Here is a 19,489-nt window from a genome sequence, read left to right as displayed (position 1 = left end):
ACCAAATACATTAATAGATAGAATGTTTAAAACAAACAAAAGGAAATATTTCTTCATATAACATGCAATCAACCTGTAGAACTCCTTGTCAAAGGATGTTGTTAAGAGCAGAACTGCAACGGGGTTCAAAAAAGCACTGGATAAATTCATAAAGGATAGGTCAATCAATGACTATCAGCTAAGATGGGCAGAGATGGTTTCCCTAATTTGTTTGTCTGAAGCTGGGAATGGGGAAGAGGGGATGGATCACTTGATTACCTGTTCTGTTACAGTGTAATCATCAATGGTGTACTTTGGTATAAGTATAACAAGACCCCTGTACAAAATATATATAAAAATGTGTACATATTTCAAAAGAAAAAAAAGCAGAATATCAGACCAGACCTCATTGTGTGCCATTATTATAACTGCAATAGTGGAAACCAATATGATAAAAAGCCCTGGAAAGTGACCACCCGATGGCCAAAGGGCAACACTATATAACTTGTTTCCTCACTGAAGTATCTGAAAGTGCCCATACAAAGAAGATAAAGATAATCAGAGTTTGCAGTTATACTAGTGGGGAAAAAGGCTTTTTTAAAAGTGTAAATTGTGAATTTAAAGTTTAGGAAATAATCATTTAAACTATATTAATTGATTTCGTGTTTGCACATCAAGTTTCAATGGGTTTTTCTGCCAATTCCTTAAGTACCAAGGCTTTAAGATATAAGTGCTGCCAGACCCATAATTATAATATTAGTAATGTAGGCCTGAGACAGTAATAATTATCTTTCAGCAGAGTTTCAAAAAACACATATTTAATCTTAATGAAATATTTGTCAAAATAAGTATTATAAGAAGTGTTTAATCAAAATGCATTATTAATAGTTTCACAGATTTTCATTTTTACTTTCTTGATAAATTCTATGGGTATTCAAAAATTGGTTCATTTCATTAAGAAAATTTAATTCAGTTTTTATAGATTAATATACTGATCAAATGCAATGACAAAAGGAAAAAATACCCAAAACCCTGATTTTTGGGGGAAAAAAAGATAAAGTTTATTGGATATTCTTTAAGAAATTCATGGTCATTCTCATCTATTTACTATCAATGTATCATATTAGAAAAAATGGGAGTCAATTAAAACCTTGGTGTTTAGTATAACAGTTGTTTCATCTCAATATAATCTGTACATAAGAAAAATGTCAAAACATATGAGGTCAGAAGAATATAAATATTGGAATTATTTACTTTGGTCTATTTACTGTGGTCTTTTTCTTTATCACAGATACAATATTTTCTTTCTTGTATTTTCCAATAACATAAAACCAACCTAAATGTATCTGTTGCACTTCTTATAGCAAGTTACTATTTTCACTCCGCTTTGAGGCATTTCTATTTTTCAAAAAGTATATCAAACTCTTAAGATAAAACTTTTTGTTGGCATACAAATCCAAAAGGTCTCTTCAACCTGTAGATTAAAATCTGTTTCTAAAACTGCATAGCTTCTACTCATTTGTGTTAAGCCTGAGCCTATATGCTCCAGCGTTCTCTATAATATGTTTTCTCAAGTTATGGCTGTATTAACCTGAATTGCATCAGCTGTCTTGTTAACTGCAACTTACCATCCACTTTTGCTAGATCATCATCAATTAAACTTCACATTTTCCTGAATCCTCCCTATTTCTTAGACATCTCCTCAAATCTGTCTTTAAATTATTTTAAAGCAGTCTATTGAGGATTCAAGCACCATAATAGCATTATTACTACTTTGTTCTGATTCTCAAAAAGCAGCCAGCACTGAAGCCCCTTCTGATAGATTTTTCTCATGAGTTGATTTATAGCAGCATTCAGATGGAAAAGATTTATTAGGACACAGTACAGTACTCATACTTGTAATATTATCCCAATTCCATACTTTTTCTAAGCCTAAAAGTCAGGCAAATAATAGGGCAAATGTGCAAGGATACAAAAAGTTCATAACAGAGTCCAAAACTCTCTCTTCACTGTGAGGCATGTAAATAAATGGCCTGATTTTCAAAAGTACTGAGCACTTAAGCAACACTTATAGCTCCAGAGCCTCTTGAAGTGGCATTACCCCAGTGCTACCTGCTACCTGATTAGGTTGGGAAGAATGAAGATGCTTCTTCAGTACTAGGAGATAAGCTGCTCACATTCTCCAAAAATCAGCCCTTCAGTCAGAAGCCATGCTACCTTACAAACATCACAACCTTAGAATCCACCATCACCCATATACCCTACAGCAGGGGTGGCCAACATGCAGTTCTTTGCTCAAAGAAATGCGGCTCTTGCTAGTTCTGAGCCGCACATCTGGACTGCTCACAGCCGGCCGCTCTGCACATGCACCCTAACACCTGGAGGGAGAAGCGTGAGGCGGTGGCAGCAACCCACTGAGACCCAGGCGTTAGGTGGGCGGGAGGGGGAAGGCTGGGGGTGCCCAGCTCCGAGGGAGGGGAGGTAAGGAGTGCCTGGCTCTAGGGGAGGGGTGAGGCATTGGGAGGCAAGGAGTGCCTGGCTCTAGGGGAGGGGTGAGGCATTGGGTTGGAGCAGGTGGCCTGGGGATGCCTGGCTCTGGGGGAGAGAAGAGGATTGGGTTAGAGAGGGGGGCTGAAGCACCTTAAATTCAAAGTCTTCATGAATGCAGAATAAGGTAGCCAACACAGATGTCATATTTAAATTCCAGGGCAAAAAAAGAATCAGCATGTACCTGGTTTCCACTGTGTTTCTTTAAAGAAAATTCAAAGGCTATTGTTTGCCAGGCTAAAGCAATTATTCTGAGATTTGAGTCTCTCCCTGATTGTTTTTGAAGCTCTCATATTTGCAGACTTGGACAGACCTCAATTTTTAGAACTACAAAAAAGCCGTAATCTTCATAAGTGAAAAAGATGAGGAAACCATACCAGAGATCAACAAGCTGGAGTGATACAGGCACTTCAAATTGAACTCTCAGTTGAGTTTAATTTAAAAAAACTCGCAGGACATTATAGGGCAGTAGTGCTAAATTTAAAATACACGAGGATTCTTTTTTTTACTGTGAGACTATTACTGTATTATTAATTTTTTTTAATTTGATGTTTGTTCCTTCGTCAGGTTATCTGAAGATCTATGGACTGGCCATGAATTTTTTAAGTGATTAGAGACTTTGTTATTGTTTTTTTTGTCTGAAATGTCCTGTAATGTTATTTTTATCACTACATTTTGTGTACTATGTCTATTTATATACAGATAAATATATAAAAATAAATATATAATATATGGCTCCTTGCACTCTATCCACAGCTATTTTGGCTCTTCATCTCTAACTGGTTGGCCACCCCTACCCTATACCCATGAAGCATCCAATAGTTTCTCACCTCAGCAGCCTCATGCACCTCTGGGAAAAGGTAGATAATTATTGCATCCAGTTTCATGTTACAGATTAAAAAAAGGCTGAGGATTGATGTCTTGCATCCCTCAAGAAAATTCCTTGGTCTCTTTATTTGAGTTATCCCACCTGTAAAATGGGGCTATGAAACTGACCATAAGCACTTTAAATAAATTTCTTGGGTAAAGAGGAAGCAGAGAGGGAGAAGAAGAGGAGAATAATGTGTGGTTTGATTTGACACAGTTAAATTACTACCTCTCCTCTGCACTGGGGATTTTTATACTGATACAGTTATCCAATTTACAAATGGCTATTTGCAGTGGATTTACCCCAGCGGGAATCAGAGGTAAGCTTATTTTTACAGTATTGCAGCATGTCTACTTTAAGGATTTGAGCCGGTGCAACGGCATAAGTGCAAAAGACTAGGGGTATGTCTAGACTGCTTCCCTCTGTCAGCAGAGGGATGCAGATTAGGCAGGTCGACATTTCAAATGAAGCAGGGATTTAAATATCCCATACTTAATTTGCATAAAAATGGCCACCATTTTTGCCAACTCAGCACTTTGTCGGCAAAAAGCAGCCTAGAGGGGGATCTGTTGAGAAAGAAAGCCTTTTTCGATAGATCCTGTAACCCTCCTTGCAGGAGGCATAAGGGATCTGTCAAAAAAGGCTTTCTTTCTCAACAGATCCCCCTCTAGACTGACGCTTTTTGTTGACAAAGTGCTGAGTCGGCAAAAACGGTGGCCATTTTATGCAAATTAAGTGTGGGATATTTAAATCCCCACTTCATTTGCAACGTTGACCTGCCTAATCTGCATCCCTCTGCTGACAGAGGGATGCAGTCTAGATATACCTTAGCAGTGTGGGGCTGGCCTGAGTCTCAATTTTCCCATATCACAGTTTGACACAGTGAAACTGACCAATTTCATGATAAAAGAATGTATGTGAAATGCACTGATTTAAACTTTGTACAAGCCACTGAAGTCAACAGTATTTCATAGGGAAAAAGTGAAGACTTTAAGTGAAGAATATAGCATAGGCCTGCTGACAAGGAGGAAGGGGGGAGATGCAGGGTGCGAAGAGGCCAGTTTCCATCGGGACTGCATTCTGCTGAGGTCCCGTCCCTTCCAAGGGTCCGAAGCCACCCTCTTCCCCCTTGCCCAGGGCCCATGCCCAGGGCCCAGTGAAGTCTGCTGACTGTGCTGTTTTAGACACATATATAAATGAGAAAACTCAAATTGTCCTTTTTGAAGAACAGAGTGAAATCTCATCTCATAAGTATGCATACACCATTCCCCCAATAATTTGCACATAAAACCAGTCTCTCCCGACTTATGAATTCTTAAAATGTAGTTATATGATTAAACAATAAATCCCAAGTTTTTTCCTAAGCAGATCCAGTTAACTTAGGACTTAGTAGCTGCATCTGACAAAATTCACTATAAATTATGTAATTAAACCATGGGTATTCTGAAGCAACGTAGCTGTAAAATTCTCTTCCACTGAAGTGTACAGACACTGAAGCCATTGACCACTTTCTCCCTAAGAGCGAGCTATTCTGAAATTCATGAAGTGGATTATCAAAGTCTTCCCACTAAAATCTCTTTTTAAAATAAGCATAACACTATATTTTTCATATTTTCTAGAGATGGATATATTAAACAAAATTCAATAAAATGGGACATATTTTCCATGTTAATTTTCCCTATTTTTGAACAGCTCTAATGTTTTCTTTAATCACACTTACTTTCCAGAGCTGCCCTGTAGCAATCTGATAAGATCATGCCCTCTAAACTGTTGAAAATTTGAAGTTATACAGCTATACGGTACGTCCTTTGGCAAAGCTTATCTTGTTTGCTCCACATTTTACCCCAGCAACAAAAGTATGTTTTAACAAGATCTTGTATTTCATCAAAACCCCAGTAAAAGTAAAACATGACCCTAACTTATGCAAGAGCTGTACCTGCATTAAACAGAACTATGCTTAGACAGCAGTAACAAATTCTCCCTCGTTTGTGTACCGAAAAGGACTATTTTATAAACTGGTATCTTACATGGCCCATCCTAGGTTTTTAGTATAACATATTGGCCAGAAAAAGTAAATTAGCATGCTGTTAGAAAGAAAAAAAAGAACTGCTTGACGTGTTCTAACCCAACAACATCTTCAGATTTAGTGCAGAGACTGAACAACATGCATGAAACAGTAGTGGAGTAGTTTTACTCACGAAAGCTAATGATAGTCTCTAAGGTGTCACAGGACTGCTTGTTTGTACAGTAGTGGAGTGTGCAATTTCCTTATTGCCCCTCAAAATGTTTTCAAAAACATCTTTTTTTATAACTCTGGAAAGTTGAGCATGGGTTTGGCTTATATACATCAAATTCATCAAACCTTTAGCTGGTATGATTAGAATATAAGGCAGAAAATATTTTTGTCATATTCTTTGTCCTGACTCTGCCAGCTTTACAAAGAAAAAATGCAGGCAGAAAGCTGCCCGGAAAGTCAAAGATTCCTACATTTGCCAACAACTCTAATCACTCCGGGTACGTCTACACTACAGCGCTAATTCAAACTAACTTAGTTTGAATTAGTTAATTCGAACTAGGCTAATTCGAACTAACGCGTCTAGAACTAAAAACTAGTTCGAATTAGCGTTTTGCTAATTCGAACTAGCAAGTCCACATTAAGTGGACCCTGAACCGGGCTTAAGGATGGCCGGAAGCAGTGCGGGCAGGGCATCAGAGGAGGACTTAGAGCGTGGAGATGCTGTCTCAGGCTAGCCGAGGGCTGCGCTTAAAGGGACCCGACCCCCACTCCGGACAGACAGTTCTCAGGGGTGCCCCGCTTGCAAACCAATCCTGGCTTGGAGTGCCCGGAGTACCCACACTGGGCACATCACAGCACTCGGCCATCAGACTGGCTGCACTTGCCGTAGGCTGCCATCTGGGGAGAGGGGACAATTGGGGGGCTGCAGGAGAGCTTCCACCCCCAGAAGCCTGCAGAGCCACCCCAGTCCTCCCCATCGGGGGCTCGTACCCCAATCCTCCCTCACCTCCTTCCACTTACCCTTCCCTAGCCCCTTTTCTTGATGTACAAAATAAAGGACAATTGTGTTCAAAAATGGAATCTGTCTTTATTGAACAAAACTGGGGGAGACTGGGAAAAGGAGGTGGGCGAGGGGAAGAGAGAGGCTGGGAGAGGGGAGGGCAACTACAATGATCAGGGGTTGGGAACAGGTCCCAGATGAAGAGAGGCTAAAGAGACTGGGACTTTTCAGCTTAGAAAAGAGGAGACGGAGGGGGGACAGGATAGAGGTCTCTAAAAGCATGAGTGGGGTGGAGTGGGTGCATACAGAAAAGTTCTTCATTAGTTCCCATAAAGAAGGACTAGAGGACACCAAAGGAAAGGAATGGTAGCAGGCTTCAAACTAGTAACAGAAAGTTGTTCTTCACAAAGCAAAGAGTCAACCTGTGGAACTCCTTGCTGCAGGAGGCTGTGAAGGCTAGAACTAGAACAGAGTTTAAAGGGACGTGAGATCAAGTGATGGAGGTTGGGTCCATGGAGTGCTATTAGCTAGGGGGTAGGAGTGGTGTCCCTGCCCAAGGTTTGTGGAAGGCTGGAGAGGGATGGCACGAGACAAATGGCTTGGTCACTTTCTTGTGTCCATCCCCTCCAAGGTCCCTAGGGTTGGCCGCTGTCGGCAGACAGGCTACTGGGCTAGATGGACCTTTGGTCTGACCCAGTACGGCCATTGTAAGCTCAGGGCTCAGGGTCGGGGGTCTCAGTGGACCACCTTGATTTTCATGCACACCTGCTCCTGGGTGGCCAGGCTGGCAGCTCTCCTGCCCTAGACGGCCACTTTCCTGTGCCTAGTGCGGAGATCGTGGACGAAGTCCACGATGTCCGCACTAGCCCAGGCGGGTGCCCGCCTCTTGCGGTCCCGGGCAAGCTCCCGGGAGCCGCCAGCCTGGTCCCGGGAAGAGGGGGAGGGCTGGGGGGCATCGGGTGGCTCGTTCGAGCCGTGCCAGGTGCAGGGTCTGCTGGCTGGGTGCTGGCAGGCTTGCACCTGGCACGGGCACCGTAGCCAGCCCGTGCCCCTTTAAGGGGTCCGGAGCTGGGAGGGGGGCAATAGAGTTTCCCTGGTGTTGGCCAGAGTGGCCACCAGGGAAACCTGGGGAGGGCTAGCCTCCCACTAGTTCAGGGTCCACTTAATGTGGACATGCTAGTTCGAATTAGCAAAACGTTAATTCGAACTAGTTTTTTAGTCTGGATCCATTAGTTCGAATTAGTTTAGTTCGAATTAACTAATTCGAACTAAGTTAGTTCGAATTAGCGCTGTCGTGTAGACATACCCTTAGTCACAAAAACAGACCACTCAATAGGTAGTTTAATGCACAGGGGATTAATTTAAAGGTAGTATGAGGATTTTTTTTTCCCCACATAATACATATTTAGCCTGTGGACTATATTGTCCCAGTTACGTAGGAAAACAAACAAGATAAAATGGATGTGGTTTAATTAAGCTGCAACTTTATTAACTTAACAAAAAATAAGGTGAGGGGGTTCATCTCCCCTTTGTACCAGACTTTAAAAGCTCCAACCCCAACATTTCCCAGCTTCCTGGGGATGCCTTCCCCTAAATTCCCTTCCAACTCTTGCTTATTAGGGAACCCTATTCCTCCTATAAGCAATACCTGCCACTAGGAGGCACCAGCAACTACCTTGGCTGTCTGCTGTTGATTGGAGATTTATGAGACAGAGAGAGAGAGAGAGAGAGAGAGAGAGTTCCTTCTGGAATGCAGTGTATAAATATCTCCTGTTTGCCCAGTGCACAGGATGGGATCAATGCTCAGTCCTTATCTAGCCACTTCCTGTTCCCTCACTGAAGACGCCTTTCCCCTTCCCTCACAATCCAAATGCAGTGGGAATACTTAAATGACACCCATATATATTTGAGAAAATTTCACACATATAGAGACAAATTCTTCTTAAGTACCCGCTGCAGCTGTATTTTGCACCTGTCAGAAACAAGATACTTGTCTGATCAAATAGACATGTCCCTTTATCCCTAATCTGACTCTTTTTTCACTATGCACATATTTTCTTATTTGAACTTTGAGATGTCTACTTAAGCGTAGAAACCGAAAATGGGGGGAAAAGATGGTTTTGAAAGTAAAATCATTTAAACTAAGCTGAGAGAAAAAACAAAGCAAAACAAAAATTAACCAAGTCATCTGATAAAAAGTAAAAGCAAAGCCACAGATTTACATAGAATTTGCTCTACTTACAGTAGACTTCTGATAATCTGGCACCTTTGGGACCTAGGTGGTGCCAGATTATTAGATATGCCAGAGTATTGGGAGGTCCTGGTACATCTGCACAGTTTAACAGCTGGCTGGGACACAATCTCCCTCTCTCTCCCCTCCCCTTTGCTCTTCACTTCTACTCCATGCTGTAACCTGATCCTCCTCCCCCTCCTCTCTCCTTTCCCCTTTGCTAAAGCAAAACACTCTTCTCCATACTGTAACATGATCCCACTCCGCCCCCAACCTTATACTCGGTCCGGGTACAGCCGGCACGTGTACTGAGCGGCTGGCTTTTTAATCAGCTGTACAGGAGCGCTTGACGTTTTGATGCCAGAGTATCGGGAGTGCCGAACAATTGGGTGCCAGACTACTGGAGTTTTACTGTACATGGAACACCCTTCTGTTATAATATGTATTTTATTTCTTGGTTTATAAAAGGATTGTCCTAAAAATTACGGACATTTCTAGAGGTCATTCCCCAATACCATCTAAAACAGTACATCATTTAGGGTGCGTCTTTACAGCACCCTAAACTCTTATTTTGAAACTATTTTGAAATGGCGTCTACACAGCACCAAATTTCAAAATAATGTGATATTTCAAGCCATTCCTAATCCCTCATGCAATGAGATTTACCAGAATGGCAAAATAACGTGCCCGTTATTTTGAAAAATATTTCAAAATAGCAGATGGCCTATGTAGACACGGGGTAGCTATTTTGGGATACCGCTGGTATCCCAAAATAGCCATGCAATGTCGACGTATCCTTATAATTTAGAGCAGCCCATTTGTTTGCAGCTGGCATTGCGGTGCAGTTTGGATTTACACGGGACTCAACACATAGCCTGCAGGTGGGAGCCAAAACAAAAAAGTAGTCAATATAATGGTCTTCTGTTGATTATGCATTTTAGTAGTTAAATTCCTGGACTGTTATTGTGTAATCGCCACCAAGCGGATTTGAACCTGGAATTTCTGAACCTTTGTACAAGAGCCTCTACCCCAGTGGTCTCCAACCATTTAAGCACAAAATCACTATTTGAATTTAAGTGCAATCGAGGATCTACCTCAAACCCAAATACCCATCCTGCTTCAGCAGGTGCCCCATCCTGCTTCATGCCCCTTCTCCAATGCCCTGCCCATGCTCACTCCAGCCTACCTCCCTTCCCCATTTTCCCTCCCTTTCATCTAGCAGGAACAGTGGGTTGGAATGCAGGCTCTAGTGTTGAGTGAAGAGATTTGGAGTGTGAGAGGGGCGCTGAGCTAAGCTTGGGGCAGGGGTTGGGATGTAGAAGGGGGGTTCAGGGTAAGATTATGTCATGGAGTTTGGGTCTGGTGGGGAGGGCTCAGAGCTAAGGCAGATGATTGGGCTGCAGGAGGGGGTTCATGACTGGGGCAGGGGTTCAGGATGCAGGCTCCAGCTGGACACTGCTTACCACAGGTGGCTCCTGGATGGTGGTGCACTGAAGCTAAGGCAGGCTTACCCCTGTCCTGGCCCTGCACCACTCCCAAAAGCAGGCAGCAAACTCCCTCCACCCCAAACCGTCTGGTGCCCCCCTTCCATTCTATGGAGATAGAATACAGAGTGGGAGAGTGGGCTCCCTGACATCAGTGCCTCCTCCTCTCTCTTCCCTTCCCTCTTCCCTTCCCTTCCCTTCCTCGTGGAGTAATGGTAGTTCGAATTAGAGAGCCTAATTCGAACGACCTACTCCGTGCCGCGTGTAGCCGCGGGCACGGAGTCCGCACTAATGGGGATTTAAAAATGGCGGCGCCCGGCAAGATGCAAATGAAGCCCGGGATATTTAAATCCCGGACTTCACTTGCAACTTCGAATGCCTACATTAGCCACCCTAGTTCGAACTAGGGTGGCAGTGTAGACATACCCTTAGAGTCTAAGTGGGAAGTAGTTCCCAGACCCGGCGTGAGCTTGATCTGAGCTCCTTCCCCTATCGACTAATTGTGTAGTCGACTACATGATTAGTGAAATACTTCTTAACATCTCTATGATAAATATGCTACTGTGAAATGCCAAAACCCTGATTCATATACAAATGTAAGTGTTCATGGCTTCTTTAAACCCCAAACAGCAACATATTTCTTATTTTCTATAATTTTTTTAATAAAATGTGCTCTATCTGTGCAATATTTAAAAAAATGTTTGTAATAATTTTACAGTACTCAGGAGAAATCTATAGAAAACTCAAGATTAAAGAAAAATAAATATGTATTTTGCTTAGGAAGATTTGTGCAGTAAGCTTAGGAAGAAAGGAATCTGTCTTTCCATTCAAACGAAATCCTGAGATGGATATGCAGCTCTCATTTAATGCAACTGGAGCTAAACATGCATCCAAAGACAGTTTAGTGCAAAGAGTTGTCTTAATATTCCCATTTCAAGTTTTGTTGATGAACAGTTTGCTTATGTTATGGGTTAAAAACTGTATTTAGAGAAAATAAATCAAGCTTAGCAAAAAAAAAAAAAAAAAAAAAAAAAAACCCACTAACAAGAAACCCAAAACAAAAACAAAACATGACATCAGAATATTGCACAGATAATGAGAGCTGTTTGTCCATGCCTATAATTGATTTTTGCATGCATGTATTGATCCAAATCATAACCACATGGTGCTTCACAGTTGAGCTGTAGGCATAACAATCAAGTTGCCAATGCCCAAATGTGTGACTTACACTCAAAATGAGAACAAAATATAAAAATGAGGCAAGAAAGGATATTTCCTCAGCCTGTACAATGTTTCCTAAATCTGCAGTTTCAAGAACACGTCTTTACATTATTTATAATAAAAAGCTATGAGGGTGACATACATTTGAGTGTAAATAAGGTGCATGCTTCATCCATAGGTATAATTTGAAATTATGTTCATGGAGCTGAGGTATCTTTTTGTTCATTTCTATCTTGTTTGTCAGGTATCCCAGATTCACACCGTTGCAATATATCAAGCCAAAATAGTACACATAAGGTAAGAAGGATATGTTTGTTGAGATAACTCACATTGTGACTGGCTTCCTGTTTAGGTTATGACTGACAGCCACAGCTACTGCTAAAGTCCTGACTCAGAGCAGGTAGCCAGGAAAATCACTGACAAATCAGGCTCTAAAAGCACCAAATATCTAGTCAGTATCCTGACAGAGCTAGTCCTGATAACACAATGAACAGGTCATCACTGGCCATATCAATTCTTGTATCAACAGCTTGTGCAGAGATTGAATAATTCAGGTATTTCTAAAAAAGTATGCTCCGTTAGACCATATCTACACCTTAATTTGTGGTAATATTTTAATATGTTAACTAATTTGATTATAGATTCTGGAGTATACAGAACACACTTTTGGTTATTTTGTTTAACCCTAGGCTATAGAGTTCTAAAATGAGACCAAAGAGACTTATGTCCTGGCGAAAATATTTGTGTTATTGTCTATATTTGAATTTACAATAGTGTACACTTATGTGTATTAATAATAGAATCACAAACATATAGTGCTGGAAGGGACACAAGAACAGCCATAGTGGGTCAGACCAAAGGTTCATTTAGTCCAGCCTCCTGTGCTGAATAGGACCAAGTACACCTAGATCATCACTCCCTTGGAAGCCCTGTGACAGTGTTTACCTATCTTTATAGTTAGATTTTCTTCTCTATTATCTACTCTAAATCTACCTTGCTGCAGATAAAGCCCCTTAATTCTTGTTCTACTTTCAGTGGAATGAGAGAACAATTGACCACTATCCTCTTTGCAACAGCCCTTAACAAATTTGGAGTCTGTTGTCAGGTCCCTCACAAACTCTTCTCCCTATTTCTTTTTCTTTTCATGTCCAAGGTGTTTATAGCCTTTCCTTATACATCCGGGTCTCTAAAACTAGTTTGTTTTTTGTTGCTCTCCTCTGGACTCTGTATGTGCGGTGTCCAAAACCAGACACCGTTCTTCAGTGGCAGACTAGATCAGGAAAATTCTCACATCAGACATCAACACTCCCATTAAACTATATTAACTTTTCTTGCAATTGCATCACATTATTGACTCGTATTCAAGTTGTGATCTATTAAACCTTCCAGATCCATTTCTATGGAATTTCTACTTAGCCGGTCATACCCCATTTTGTAATAGTGCATTTGATTTTCTTCATAAGTGAGTGCTTTGGACTTTAATGAATTGAAACTTGTTAATATCAGACCATTTCTCCAATTTTTCAAGGTTGTTTTGAACTCTAATCCTGTCTTCCAAAGTTCTAGCAGCCCTCTGTCAGTTGATGTCAACCACATATTTAAAAGCATATTTTACATGCCATTGGCCAAGTTCTTAATGACAACACTGAAAAGTTGATGGAACTGATTTCAATTTTATATAGGATTTACAGTGTGGTTCAACGGCATTCACCACTCTGCACGTTGTTCCAACAGTCCTGAATAGTACAAGACTCAGGACAGACTCCTGTGGGACTCCATTAGATATGTACTCCTATTTTGGAAGCTAACTTTCAGTATCCACTCTGAGTGCAGGTTTCTCCAGTTTTGCATCTACTTACATAGTTTCATCTAGATCACATTTCCTTAGTTTGCTGTTGAAAATGTCATGTGGGACTGTAACAAAAGCCTTATTAAAATCAAAATATCTCAGGTCTACATCTTTCCCTCTATCCACTAGGTTAGTAATCATGTCAAAGAAGAAAATTAGGTCGTTTGGCATGTTTAGAGCTTGTTAACTATTACATATTTCCCTATTTTTCTGTAGGTACTTACAAACTGATTGTCTAATAATTTGTTCCACTGTCTTTACAGGTATCAAAGTTAGTCTCACAGGTCTATAATATCCTGGGTCCTCTTTGTTTCACTTTTAAAAGGAAAGTATTAAGTTTGCCCTTCTCCAGTGTTTTTTAAAGACTGATAAAAATTCAAATATAGGCAAAGACTCAGCTGCTGGTATGCTCTCGTGTTGGGTGTTCAATCCTCAAAGGACAGACAAGATTAAAAAGAAACAAAACAAAAATCCTTTTAAATCTTTTGAGATAATCATTTCAAAATGTAAAAAATAATGAAAATGTTCACAGTATTAAAATATGCTGATTACAATCAGTCCAGTTTGATTATTTCTTGATGATCAGAAAGATCTGCTGAATAATGGACTAGGTTGACTTCAGAAAATGGTGACATCATTGTAGAAATCTGCAGGTACTCACTTCCCCTATAGAATACATACACCTTTGTTGTTTGTAAATAAAACTAATTTTAATAAGTCAGTTTTTAAAATGTCTTTTAAATTTTAAGACACAGGCACAAACATAAGCCAAAATAGTTATTTCTGATTTTGACTCATTCTCTAGTAGCTGCTCTTTCAAGATAAACGAGTGTTTTATCTTTGGAGATTAAAATTAGGTTTTTAATTAACCGTTTCGCTAGAAAGATTTAGTTTAATATTTTTTTTTCATTTAAAAGAGTTATTTAGTTTTGTCAAAACCCCGACTTTCAGAAAAGGATCCACAGCAAAAAGAATTTTAGCTCTTTCTACACTTAAGTATCATTTTAGAAGCAAGTGACAGTTTAAAAAAGACCCGTTTCATATTATTTACAATACCTTAAATACTATAAAAAGAAGCATATAGTGCACTCACTCTTTCTCTCAAGATTTCATTCTTTTCTCTTGGAGGCCTCATAATTCATCCAACTGGGAATTGCATTATTACTTGCATTGTGATCCTACATTCATTCCTCAAGTATATTTTGAAAGTGTTGTAGAACAAATGGTACCCCATTGTAAAAATGTCAAAGAGTTTGCTTAAAAACACAATACTATAATAACTGTCATTCTCTTACTGCTTTTGTATGTCACAAATATTTGATCATGAGGAATATTATTGCTCGGGAAGTGGTGCATGTAAGACTTTTACCAGAGGTTGAAAAAAATGTTTTAACTCAACTGGCTATAGAAAAAAAATGAGAACATACCAGATAAAGAACCTGATGCTAAAATTAAGACACACAACAGATTTATGGCATTTTTTAACTTCTCGTTTGATGTTTCCTTTGTTTCACTATTGTCTATACAGGGCATCTCCCTTCCCTTCTCAGACTTTTGTCAGTGTGAGAATTCCAAACTTGGGAGGGATGGGGGAAGATTTCAGAATTACACTGATTCTATCCCTTCCAGTTTTTAGTATCCCATCCTCCATCCTTGCAAACATTTAACCTCTGCTATCAGCCCTACTCTAGATGTCACCTGCAGTATCCTCTACCAATATCTGCACCTCTTTTGTTCTCCATTTACTCCAATTTCTTCCCAAGTACAGGGCTGAGACCTACCTCCACTCTCCTCATCTTTGTACTCTCGTTTTTTACTTCACTGTAGATAATGGGTGTGTAGTGTGGGTGTCCTGCAAGCCCTTGTCTCTTCTTCTTTTACATTTCCTCCTGCACTCTACCTGGCTGCACTTGCTGCATACACAGCATGGCTCAGTCCTTGCACTAGCAATTTCTGTTTTTTGGTCAGACAGATTTCAGAGCCAGACTTATATGTGGACAGCAAGAAAAGAGGAGTGCCAGCACTAGGCCTTGCATGGAAAAGGTCCAAGTGTTGTCATCAGTGGAGGTGGAGGGAAATGGCAACTACACTGCCTTCTATGAAGAGCAGAGCAGAGATGCAAGCAGGCTTCTTTCTCCTCCCTCTGTAGGAAAGTGTTGGAGTGCTAATGAATCCATCAAAGATGGTTATGTGGATGACTATGAAGGGTTGAACTGGGCCCTCCTCATTGTGGCTTTCCAGACTGGCACTTTGGTAAATGCCCAGTTACCCAGCAGCCCATGCTAGCCCTCGTGTATGCTGGTATGATACACAGAGAGGCATATTGTGCTAAGGACAGTTTCTTTTTAGTAAAATAATAACAATGTTTAATACATTATTAATTATTATTAATAATAATATAACCATTTTCACCTACAGATCTCAGATTTCTTCATAAAATAAATTATTCCCAGTTTACAGATGGGGAAAGGGAGACTCAAGAAAGTGCTATTTAGAAAATATAATACAGGCATTTGTCTGTATCAGCTTTATCAAGTACTCTTAATTGCACAGGAGAGGGGTAATTATCATCTCAAACCTTTTCCTGGGTCCCAAACTGACCCGCCTACTCCTTCCACTGTCCCACTCAATCTCCTCCCTTTTCCTCAGACCCATGAAGAAGCTGCCACATTGTCTGTATTCAAAGAGGGTGTCTTGGAGGCAGCAGAGCCCTTCTTTCATGCTGGATAAAAATGCATGCAAGTTTCAAAGCATTATTCTGGCTCTGTATATTTTACATTCTCCTAGGCTTAAAAAAAAAAAAAGGATTTGTCAAAACCTACTCATCAATTGTAACTAAAGTAAATATGTAATTATTTGTAACCAGGAAACTCTCCTGGTAGTCCACATGTAAAATAGTCTTGCGTGGGAAACAGTTAATATAGGTCGGAACAGATCAGCTCCTGGAAATTGTCCTCACCATCAGTGTTCCCTCTAAGTTGTATGGCAGCACAGCTTCACAGGTGATTAATCAGTCAGTCAGCTCTGTGCATGGAACCCTGAGCCTCTGACTGGGCAAGGCTGATTAATCACCTGTGATGTTGTGCTGCCACACAGCTTAGAGGGAATACCGCTCCGCACAATAGGTTTTCTCTTGTCAGTCAATGCAAAAACTATGAATGCTTTAAAAATATTGTTTTAAATAATCTCTCTCTCTTTCTCCACACATACACACAAACCCTCACATGTTAATGTGAGCTTATTAGGTTAACTGTAGGCACTTTTAGAAAAGCATTAATCCTATCTCAACTGAAATCTTTGATCAGACAGCTTCCTTATAGGAATTATAATTCATTCACCAAACTCAGTAATTTACTTCAAATGATTTGGCTATTGAAGATGAGACACTTTTGAAATTCATTTTCATTACTTTGTTTTGAAAGCCTGCTAACTGCCCAGAGCACCATTAAACGGTAGAAATGATAGCTAATGTACAGGAGAGGAATCATTGTGGGATTTCAGTAATGTGTAGTACTTTCACCTCTAATTCAAGAGAAAAATCTATTAACATCTGAATTAATGACTACCAGTAGTCTTGAAGATGATTACATATAGAATAGAATCCATTTCAGACGGTTTCTTTACAATTTTACTCTTAGTGTTTGAACAAAGAAGGAGGTGACATAAACTTAATTATTGAAATCACATTATACAGAAAGAGCAATTATGATGTGAAAAGCATTTTTCTCTTAGCAAAATAATAGCTATAAAGTTAGTATCTTAAGCAAGGGGTTTTGAATGGGTCCCATATGAAGAGAGATTAAAGAGACTTGGACTTTTCAGTTTAGAAAAGAGGGCACTGGGGGGATATGACAGAGGTCTATAAAATCATGACTGGTGTTGAAAAAATGAATAAGAAAAATTTATATATTTGTTCCCATAATATAAGAACTAAGTCATCAAATGAAATTAATAGGTAGCAGGTTTAAAACAAACAAAAGGAAGTTTTTCTTCACTTCAGCGCACAATCAACCTGTGGAACTCCTTGCCAGAGTTGATGTTGTGAAGACTAGCACTTTAACAGGGTTCAAAAAAGAGCTAGATAAATTAATGAAAGTTAGGTCCATCAATGGCTATTAGCCAGGATGGGTAGGAATAGTGTTCCTAGCCTCTGTCTGGAATTGGATGACATGAGAGGGATCACATGATGATTATCTACTGTGTTCATTCCCTCTGAGGCATCTGGCATTGGCCACTGTTGGCAGACAAGATACTGAGTTAGACGGAGCTTTGGTCTGACCCAGTATGGCCGTTCTTATGTTCTTAAACAAGCCTCCTTCTAGAAACGATGATCCTTTGATATGACAGAGGCTATCATGTTATATTTTTGTGGCATAAATTATTTCACAGTATTTTTTTCATGTAAGCAATTTTCTCTACCTAGATTTTGATGCAGCTGTTTAAACCACTATTTGAAACTAGAACAAACTGAAATATGGATGAATTATCAGTAAGTATGAACTTCACCAACACTTATGACATTTTGGGCTCGTCTACATTGGCCCCTTTTCCGGAAGGGGCATGGTAATTTTTGAAATCGCAATAGGGAAATGCGCGGGGGATTTAAATATCCCCTGCGGCATTTAAATAAAAATGTCCGCCGCTTTTTTCCGGCTTTTAGAAAAGCCGGAAAAGAGCGTCTACACTGGCCCCGATCCTCCAGAAAAAAAGCCCTTTTCCGGAGGATCTTATTCCTACTTCAAAGTAGCCTTTTTTCTGGAGGATCGGGGCCAGTGTAGACGCTCTTTTCCGGCTTTTCTAAAAGCCGGAAAAAAGCGGCGGACATTTTTATTTAAATGCCGCGGGGGATATTTAAATCCCCTGCGCATTTCCCTATTGCGATTTCAAAAATTACCATGCCCCTTCCGGAAAAGGGGCCAATGTAGACGTAGCCCATATGTTTGATTTGACCTGGGAAAAACAAAGTATATTTTTTAACTAAGAAAATTAAAGACTTTTATTAAGTGCTCCAAATAAAAACAACTAGGATACAAAACCACAGTCTAGATTGCTGTTTAATTTCAAATTAATGTGTAGATTCTGAAAAAGCTTGATTTTATGTTCATCTATTAACTGCCTGTTTTAGACTATGCAATTTTTAAATACTCTTAAACACAGACACTCTAACTTTTGATAAGTAAAGGGTATCTGTGGCCAGTGACAAATGTTGACAACATTTTAGATGTAATTACTTCAGTTAGAGCAGCTATTTACATTTTCTTGAAACAAATCAGCAATCACATTCCCAAACTCCTAAAATATTAAACACTCTCTTTTAGGATTTTTAAATGGCCTGGGGACTACTGATAAATCCAAGAAACATGTTTCTTCATGGTTAAAAAACCCAAAGCTTCTACGTATCATAGAAACCAGAGGACTTTTTTTTTTCATATGGTGACTGCCTAGAACGCTTAGCAAATAATGTGATTCTTTAAATGTAGTTTAGGTAGCACACTTCATCATAGAATCATAGGGTTGGAAGAGAACTCATTAGGTCATCAAGTCCAACCCCCTACCCAAAGCAGTACCAATCCCAACTAAATCATCCCTGTCAGGGCTTTGTCAAGCTGAGATTTAAAAACCTCTAGGACTTTAACCACTTAAATTTTTCAGATAGTTCATTTTGAATGAATGTGGCTTTCTATAATTGAAATTACTGGCCTAACGGCGGGCTTTAATCATGAGACTTGTTTTGACATATAAACGAGTCACTTTAATCTTTAGAAAAAAATCAAAATACTTACTGATAAGGAATGGTATACCTTTGTTTAAAGTCAACCCCACTTTTAGACTCAGCTTCATTGCTGACTTTTAAAAAATATATTTTAACTGAATTATTAGATGTTAGCCCCTTTAGAATTCTACTAATAAATTATTTTGGAGGCTTACTGGGTGCCCTATAAAACAACTATCTTCTTGACTGAAGTGTAATTTGAATTATTGATCTAAGGAATAGTTATTCATAAATTAATCTGTTTTTCTATACCTTTTCTGGTAAAGCCAAACAAAGTTCAGAACAGAATGATGTTTCATGCCTGGCCTTTTGTATTAAACAGATATCTGCCTTATCATTTTGGTTTAGGGACAGTGAAGTAGCTCCACAACTTGGTCTAGAATAATTTTTAGACAAAATTAATGTTTCACACATCGTAGAACTGATGTTCTTTTGAAATGTATGTGAACACAGACTACCAAATATGATGCTTCATGATGTGTCAATATAATTAAAGCTAGTAAATCATAGAAGGAGTGTAT

The 19,489-nt window shown here is 39.7% G+C and overlaps 1 protein-coding gene across 4 annotated transcripts in view; it reads right to left on the bottom strand.

The window, feature by feature from the left end:
- Positions 1–19,489, bottom strand: part of CTNND2 (catenin delta 2) — a 1,059,017-nt gene that overhangs the window by 657,666 nt on the left and 381,862 nt on the right. The window lies entirely within an intron of this gene.

Source organism: Pelodiscus sinensis, chromosome 2, assembly GCF_052426305.1.
Source record: "Pelodiscus sinensis isolate ZL-2025 chromosome 2, ASM5242630v1, whole genome shotgun sequence".
Classification (NCBI taxonomy): domain Eukaryota; kingdom Metazoa; phylum Chordata; order Testudines; family Trionychidae; genus Pelodiscus; species Pelodiscus sinensis.
This window is presented reverse-complemented; position numbering and strand designations above follow the sequence as displayed.